We start from the raw sequence: 9,518 nt of genomic DNA on the forward strand, positions 1-9,518 counted from the left end.
CCACACATTGTCCTCAAACATCGCATTTCCAGCACATCCATCCTCCTGCGCACAACTCTATCCATAGCCCACGCCTCGCAACCATACAACATTGTTGGAACCACTATTCCTTCAAACATACCCATTTTTGCTTTCCGAGATAATGTTCTCGACTTCCACACATTCTTCAAGGCTCCCAGAATTTTCGCCCCCTCCCCCACCCTATGATCCACTTCCGCTTCCATGGTTCCATCCGCTGCCAGATCCACTCCCAGATATCTAAAACACTTTACTTCCTCCAGTTTTTCTCCATTGAAACTTACCTCCGAATTGACTTGACCCTCAACCCTACTGTACCTAATAACCTTGCTCTTAATCACATATACATATATATATATATATATATATATATATATATATATATATATATATATATATATATATATATGGCCGGGCCATAATTGAAACATAGAATCATGAAATGGGAAAAAAAAAAATAGACAAGGGAAGATATTTACACAAAGGTTAGAATATCTTGTTTTGAATAAAGGAAAATATTCAATTAATTTCATCGTCGGTTATTTTTCATCACCACAACTACAGCAGGGAACTCCTCCGGTGTATGCGTAGGATGTCTTCAAGGATTCCCCACAAGCCCTATTTTCACTGTACTTACTCTCTCCTTTGTCCTTTGCTTGTGGTCGACATGTATAACACCGAATCGAATATGGTGGTGGGTCGTGCAGTTTGACAGCTCTCCAGCCAATGTAGACCTCCTAAGGGAGATGATAGGGTCGTCAGATGTTAACGATGATGGTGTTTGTCCCCATTCTACTCCATCAATTTTGTAGGCTGATGTTCTTAAGGACTCTCGTCATCTTCATTTTGTAAGTAGCGAGAGGAGAAATTATTCCCTCAGGCAGGGAAAAGGTATACCTAGCAGGAGCGATTTGACTGAGTCGTCCTCAAGACAGCAGCCACACTTTGTTTATGATGCTTAGATATCGCTTTCAAAGAGCAGCAGTGCCTTCTCTGCTTGTTCGTTGTTCATGGTACTTCACTGATTCAGTCAGTCAGCAAAGCAGCCCTGTGTCGCTAAGAAACACACGTTTAATTTACTGTTTAAAAAAGATCCTCGCCACTTTTCCTTGTCTCGGATTTGAGCCTCTCCTCGGAAGGTGACCAACATAGTTAAACTAGGGAACGTTTCACATTCAGACTTGCCTGTGTGTTATCCACGGTAGTATATTTTCCATACTACTACAAGGTCTGCCTCTTCGATCACCTTTAATACCCCCTTCCCCCCCGCCACACACACACACACACACACACCCACACACATACATCCACACCCGGCCTGCTGTTGGGCTGGAGGGAGTGGTGTACGAGTCGCCATCTCCACTACTCTTGTTTTTTTACCACAGTGGACACCATGATGACACCACCAGGTCTGTTATCTCTCCTTCCCATGGACTGTCACGGACCACCAGGTCTCCTGATATCACTCGTTCGTACCCACTCCAGAGGCCCATCCTCCCTCGTCTCTCACCCGTCGTTGGGGAGGACCGTGGCTCCAACCATGACACCGTCACGATTTGTGTGATGATGAGGGACCGCAAGCCCTGAGTTTCCTCCTCCCTCTGGACACGTCACAAACCACGTCCATGGGACACACCGACCCCCACGGTGTGCAGGAGGTGATCAGATAGGTTGTCTGCCATACTCCCGCACCAAAAAAACATCATATCATTCCAAGAAGAATATCAAAACATCATAAACCCCAGAGCCAAAATATTTTTGGACTGTTGTTGCAGAGGCCACATAGTTGCTGCCCACTGGTAAGGGTGACCAGAAGATCCTCGGATTTCTTTCACCGGAACGCTGGAGACACAGTAGACCTGTCTGTCTGTCTACATACGAGGTTCCACACGATCCAAACGAAACGCCTCTTGGGCCACAACATGGAAGCCAGCCGCATGCCTCCAGAAGCCTCGCTCCGCTTAAAGCGAACCAATTCGCCCCGCAGGGGAAAGATGTTGAACCAATCGTCGGGATTGTCAGCTCGGCGAAGTACGGACCCGACCTTCCTTCGGCTACAAACCACCACCCACCACCACCACCACCCCTTTCGTCACCAAGTATTGAAAATGACAGACTTGCAAAGAAATGAGAATTATCCTTCCGGGTTCCGTCGTGAATTACGGCATATCTAAGAACTGGTTTAATGAGGGAATCCAGTGGTCTTACGTCGCTCTTATAGACCTCACCTGTTGCGTCCGCCATCGCTCCCTCTGGGGCCTCACGATTGCCGCCTGCGGCGAGCGCTCACGTTATACTGGCGCTGGGGTGACCACGGCGCTGCCTCGCCTCACTCCCGCTCTCCTATCCCCCCCTCCACCCCCCTGCACACTCTAAACCACTGCGCTTGCGCGTAGCCCGCCGCGAAGTCGCCCAATGTTGGATTCACTGGAATGACAGATCTGTAGAGACAATCCGTGTGTGTGTGTGTGTGTGTGTGTGTGTGTGTGTGTACGTTGTGAATGTCGATTCCCGCGTTCTGGCTAGAGTCGTGACACCGGAACCTTCAGGTCCGTCGATTTGAATGTTCGACATCTTGATTCCTGTGAACCACCATATCATCAGAACCATATTGAGCGTTTAACCTTAGAAGAAAATACGCCTTTACATTTGCCAAAACTTGTCATTCATATTTTTGTGTTAGCAGAAGACACACGATGTAACCAAAAATGAGATTATTTTTTTGGTAAAAGAAAAAGGTGCTCGTTATTCTACACTTGGCCAAAAAGAACATTTGGCAGTATTCTGAAGGTGTCAAATTTTTGAGAATGAAAGAGTATAAAAATGAAGTAATGCTAAGATACAATGGTCACATGAGCATAATGAGATATATATTAGTCTGCTTTCAAGTGGGGACCTTCAGTCCTCTGAAGAATAGTCATCCTATTACAAACGACGAAAATAAACCCAGCTTATAAAAAGTCTGCTTCCTCTCAGTCACTACAGTCTGCTGCCCCTCATTCACCATAGTCGGATGCCATTAAGGTGTTCAACGACTCTGCTGGTGTAGGGAGATTGCTCTATGTTAAGCTAGGGTCATTGGCCGACATTGTTCACTCCGGCCTCGTGTAACACATTGTAAAGGGTTTGAGCAGGATCTTCCCAAACCTTTTCAAGGCACGATACTTCCCTCTCCTCGTTTTTTTGGTTTTGTGGGACAACTCTCCTGTGCTGGAAGTTGGCAACAGCTCTACGTTATCAACAACAACCCCATCTGTGTTTGTGGTGTCGGCAGGTTCGACTATGTCAGTGTTAGTGGAAGTGTCGACTAGTTCGACCGCGTCAGTGGAAGTATCGACCATTTCGACTGTGTTAGTGTTGGTACAAGCGTCGACGAGTTCAACTGTGTCAGTGTTGGTGCAAGCGTCGACCACTTCGACTGTGTCAGCGTCGACCAATTCGACTATGTCAGTCTTTTTCTTCTTTTTCTTCTTCTTCTTCTTCGTAGTGTTGAAGAAAGCGTCGGTCAGTTCGAATGTGTCAGTGTTGGTGCAAGTGTCGACCAGTTCGACTGTGTCAGTGTTGGTGGAAGTGTCGATTGATTCGACTGTGTCAGTGTCGGTGGAAACGTCGATTAGTTCGACTGTGTCAGTGTTGGTGGAACTGTCGACTAGTTCGACTGTGTCAGTAGAAGTGTTGACCAGTTTGACTGTGTCATTGTTCGTGCAAGCGTCGACCAGTTCAACTGTGTCAGTGTTGGTGCAAGTGTCGACTCGTTCGACTGTGTCAGTGTTCGACAATAAGCTGCCATTAGCTACAGCTTCATACTTCAGTAGTGAAGATAATACACTGTACAGCACTAGAACTCCGGACTTCCGTAGCGACAATAAGCTGCCATTAGCTAGGGCTTCATACTTCAGTAGTGAAGATAATACACTGTACAGCACTAGAACTCCGGACTTCTGTAGCGACAATAAGCTGCCATTAGTTACAGCTTCATATTTCAGTAGTGAAGATAATATACTCTACACCACTAGAACTCCGAACTTTCGTAGCGGTCACTTTATTATGACACTAATGTCGTTATGAAAGCTTCCAATGTTCCTCGCTGTTCCAGTCACATTTACCCTTGAAATGTACACTGATCAAAGAGGTGAATTACCACATATTAGCTGCGTGACTTTTTTTTTTTTTTTACATCTTACAAGCTTTTGCTAACTTAATAACAGCATTTTAGCACTTGGCTCTACTTTCCGCTTTATTATATGATATATCTATAAAGCCACATCACCACAATAGACAATATACATCTCCGTCTTCATTTTTTTAATTACTACGCTTCATCAGTAATTGCCACACTTCACCATTACCACTTCCTCAATACCAGTATTTCCTTAACTACACTACTAAAGCTTCTCGTTACGTTATTCCCTCCACTACTGAAATCTCGCTGTCTCAGCACACGCCTGACTCTACCTCGGTTCTTTCTGCACAAACTTCATTACCCCATAATCAGTCATCTCCATCCTCCCATTACATACATCATCACTTCTCTCCTGGATGTTTTAACCACATTAGTCACATTACTGATAAGGTTTGAAGTTTCTTTTTATTCACCATCTAACATATTCCTTGATGTCCGTTCAGAAGGAATATCAAATCTTTAAAGAAAATAAAGATGAGACTTAATAGGAGAGTGATAGCAAGCGTGTTCGCAACGGTGATCGCTCTGGCCGTGGGGTTTGTGCTAATCAAATGGAGTGTGAATCCTATTTTACTCGGTGAAGTCGAAAGATTAAAGCGAATAGTTGAGAAGAAGCATGTCATCGATAATGGTATTTCTATACCTTTGGTGGGAAAGGTTGTCCTGGAACCCATAGACTTACCTACCTATATCCCAGAAATTGACATCCCAGTCATCAGTGACCTTCTGATTTCCATACATGCCTTGAAAAACATAGTGGCACTCCTCGAGATCGCTAGGCAGCCCGTAAAAAAAGTATCACTAGGATAGCGCATCTGTCGTCTCTTCGACCGATACCTTCCTGCCAGGGAAGTTCTGTTGGAAATGGTGGTGTCGGCATTCGGAGGTATAATCCTAGCACTTCTCTGGAAAATAAGGAAGTGCATTGCTCAACTCACACAACAAACAATGGACCATAAGAAGCTGGAAACTGAGTTCAACGCATTGAAAATTAAGATGCTCGAGAAAGAATCAATTGAATTAGTCGACGCTTGGACCAACACTGACACAGTCGAAATGGTCGACGCTTGTACCAACACTGACAGAGTCGAACTGGTCGACGCTTGCACCAACACTGACACGGTCGAAGTAGTCGACGCTTGTACCAACACTGACACAGTCGAACTGGTCGACGCTTGTACCAACACTGACAGAGTCGAACTGGTCGACGCTTGCACCAACACTGACACAATCGAAGCGGTCGACGCTTGCACCAGCACTGACACAGTCGAACTGGTCGACGCTTGCACCAACACTGACACGGTCGAAGTAGTCGACGCTTGTACCAACACTGACACAGTCGAACTGGTCGACGCTTGTACCAACACTGACAGAGTCGAACTGGTCGACGCTTGCACCACCACTGACACAATCGAAGCGGTCGACGCTTGCACCAGCACTGACACAGTCGAACTGGTCGACGCTTGCACCAACACTGACACAATCGAAGCGGTCGACGCTTGCACCAGCACTGACACAGTCGAACTGGTCGACGCTTGCACCAACACTGACACAGACGTACTGGTCGACACTTCCACCAACATTGACACAGTCGAACAAGTCGACTCTTGCACAAAAACTGACACAGTCGAACTGGTCGACGCTTGCACCACCACTGACACGGTCGAACTGGTCGACGCTTGCACCACCACTGACACAGTCGAAGTGGTCGACACTTCCACCAACACTGACACAGTCGAACTGGTCGACACTTCCACCAACACTGACACAGTCGAACTGATCGACGCTTTCACAAACATTAAGAAGAAGAAGAAGAAGAAGAAGAAGAAAAAGACTGACATAGTCGAATTGGTCGACGCTGACACAGTCGAAGTGGTCGACGCTTCCACCAACACTGACACAGTCGAACTTGTCGACGCTTGCACCAACATTAACACAGTCGAACAAGTCGACTCTTGCATCAACACTGACACAGTCGAACTGGTCGACGCTTGCACCACCACTGACACATTCGAACTGATCGACGCTTGCACCAACACTGACACAGTCGAACTGGTAGACACCCACCAACACTGACACATTCGAACTGATCGACGCTTTCACAAACACTAAGAAGAAGAAGAAGAAGAAGAAGAAAAAGACTGACATAGTCGAATTGGTCGATGCTGACACAGTCGAAGTGGTCGACGCTTGCACCAACACTGATACAGTCGAACTTGTCGACGCTTCCACCAACACTGACACAGTCGAACCAGTCGACTCTTGCACCAACACTGACACAGTCGAACTGGTAGACACTTCCACCAACACTGACACATTCGAACTGATCGACGCTTTCACAAACACTAAGAAGAAGAAGAAAAAGACTGACATAGTCGAATTGGTCGACGCTGACACAGTCGAAGTGGTCGACGCTTGCACCAACACCGACACAATCGAACATGTCGACGCTTCTACCAGCACTGACACAGTCGAACAAGTCGACTCTTGCTCCAACACTGACACAGTCGAACTGGTCGACACTTGCACCACCACTGACACGGTCGAACTGGTCGACGCTTGCACCAACACTGACACACTCGAACTGGTCGACATTTCCACCAACACTGACACAGTCGAACTGGTCGACACTTGCACCAACACTGACTCATTCGAACTGACCGACGCTTTCTTCAACACTACGAAGAGGAAGAAGAAGAAGAAGAAGAAAAAGACTGACATAGTCGAATTGGTCGACGCTGACACAGTCGAAGTGGTCGACGCTTGCACCAACACTGACACAGTCGAACTGGTCGACGCTTGCACCAACACTGACACAGTCGAACAAGTCGACTCTTGCACCAACACTGACACAGTCGAACAAGTCGACTCTTGCACCAAAACTGACACAGTCGAACTGGTCGACGCTTGCACCAACACTGACACAGTCGAACTGGTCGACATTTCCACCAACACTGACACAGTCGAACTGGTCGACACTTGCACCAACACTGACACATTCGAACTGACCGACGCTTTCTTCAACACTACGAAGAAGAAGAAGAAGAAGAAAAAGACTGACATAGTCGAATTGGTCGACGCTGACACAGTCGAAGTGGTCGACGCTTGCACCAACACTGACACGGTCGAACTGGTAGACGCTTGCACCAACACTGACACAGTCGAACTGGTCGACATTTCCACCAACACTGACACAGTCGAACTGGTCGACACTTGCACCAACACTGACACATTCGAACTGACCGACGCTTTCTTCAACACTACGAAGAAGAAGAAGAAGAAGAAGAAGAAGAAAAATACTGACATAGTCGAATTGGTCGACGCTGACACAGTCGAAGTGGTCGACGCTTGCACCAACACTGACACAGTTGAACTCGTCGACGCTTGTACCAACACTAACACAGTCGAAATGGTCGATACTTCCACTGACGCGGTCGAACTAGTCGACACTTCCACTAACACTGACATAGTCGAACCTGCCGACACCACAAACACAGATGGGGTTGTTGTTGATAACGTAGAGCTGTTGCCAACTTCCAGCACAGGAGAGTTGTCCCACAAAACCAAAAAAACGAGGAGAGGGAAGTATCGTGCCTTGAAAAGGTTTGGGAAGATCCTGCTCAAACCCTTTACAATGTGTTACACGAGGCCGGAGTGAACAATGTCGGCCAATGACCCTAGCTTAACATAGAGCAATCTCCCTACACCAGCAGAGTCGTTGAACACCTTAATGGCATCCGACTATGGTGAATGAGGGGCAGCAGACTGTAGTGACTGAGAGGAAGCAGACTTTTTATAAGCTGGGTTTATTTTCGTCGTTTGTAATAGGATGACTATTCTTCAGAGGACTGAAGGTCCCCACTTGAAAGCAGACTAATATATATCTCATTATGCTCATGTGACCATTGTATCTTAGCATTACTTCATTTTTATACTCTTTCATTCTCAAAAACTGACACCATCTTCAGATTTCTAACACTAGAAATTCGAAGTTCCTTAGCGAGAAAAGGATGTCATTACGTTTGCGTGATATCGTTTAATGGTCGAACTATTTGACGATCAGATAGTATTTGTTAGTCATTTCCAGTACTATCCTAAGTTTGGCTTAAACGGAACGATGATCGAAAATGGTATAATTCTTTACTTAGAAGAAAACATCATAGTTTTAGGGGTAACTATGAATATCTTTTATAGGTTATTAGGTTTGGAACATCATTATCATTCCATACAGATTGGACTCATAATTATTAGATACTCTCACAAGACATAAAATTTTAGTTTGTTATTGTATTAGTGATTGTTGCCATGTAATACACTGGCTATCTTTATCATGATTAATCTGTTCACTCTATGTCCGAGATATTCGCTTACTTTGTGCTTCTATAACTGAACACTTTTGCATTCAAATCTTTTAACTCGTGTGTGTAGATTTTCTTTTGCATCGACAACAGTCATTACAAAGGCCTTCATGCAATTCGATTCTGACTGTTAGAGGATTGTTATATATATATATATATATATATATATATATATATATATATATATATATATATATATATATATATATATATATATATATATATATATACAGAGAGAGAGAGAGAGAGAGAGAGAGAGAGAGAGAGAGAGAGAGAGAGAGAGAGAGAGAGAGAGAGAGAGAGAGAGAAGGCATGTGATAGAGTTGATAGAGATGCTCTGTGGAAGGTATTAAGAATATATGGTGTGGGAGGCAAGTTGTTAGAAGGTGAAAAGTTTTTATCGAGGATGTAAGGCATGTGTACGTGTAGGCAGAGAGGAAAGTGATTGGTTCTCAGTGAGTGTTGGTTTGCGGCAGGTGTGTGTGATGTCTGTATGGTTGTTTGATTTGTTTATGGATGGGGTTGTTAGTGAGGTGAATGCAAGTTTTGGAAAGAGGGGCAAGTATGCAGTCTGTTGTGTATGAGAGAACTTGGGAACTGAGCCAGTTGTTGTTCGCTGACGATACAGCGTTGGTGGCTGATTCGTGTGAGAAACTGCAGAAGATGGTGACTGAGTTGGTAATGTGTGTGAAAGAAGAAAGCTGAGAGTAAATGTGAATAAGAGCAAGGTTAGAGGTACAGTAGGGTTGAGGAACAAGTCAATTGGGAGGTAAGTTTGAATGGAGAAAAACTGGAGAAAGTGAAGTGTTATAGATATCTGGGAGTGGATTTGGCAGCGGATGGAAACAGCTTGGAGTTGATTGTTCCATAAACAAAGGCCTTGTTTGTAGTCAGGTTAATTAGTAATGGGAGATCATTGGTTGTGACCAGTGGTGAACGACTGGTCAACAATAGGTGAA

The 9,518-nt window shown here is 45.2% G+C and overlaps 1 protein-coding gene across 6 annotated transcripts in view; it reads right to left on the reverse strand.

Moving 5' to 3' along the window:
- LOC139748307 (uncharacterized) overlaps positions 1 to 2,477 on the reverse strand; it is a 107,934-nt gene extending 105,457 nt beyond the window's left edge. For 5 of the 6 annotated variants that reach the window (XM_071661309.1, XM_071661308.1, XM_071661307.1 and 2 more), the window contains exon 1: positions 2,247 to 2,353. The gene's annotated coding sequence lies outside the window, so the exon portion shown is untranslated. Of the gene's footprint in view, positions 1 to 2,246 lie in introns of all 6 variants that reach the window. The other variant, XM_071661311.1, reaches the window with a different exon arrangement.
- Positions 2,478 to 9,518: the final 7,041 nt, after the last annotated feature.

This window comes from Panulirus ornatus, chromosome 73, assembly GCF_036320965.1.
Source record: "Panulirus ornatus isolate Po-2019 chromosome 73, ASM3632096v1, whole genome shotgun sequence".
Lineage (NCBI taxonomy): Eukaryota > Metazoa > Arthropoda > Malacostraca > Decapoda > Palinuridae > Panulirus > Panulirus ornatus.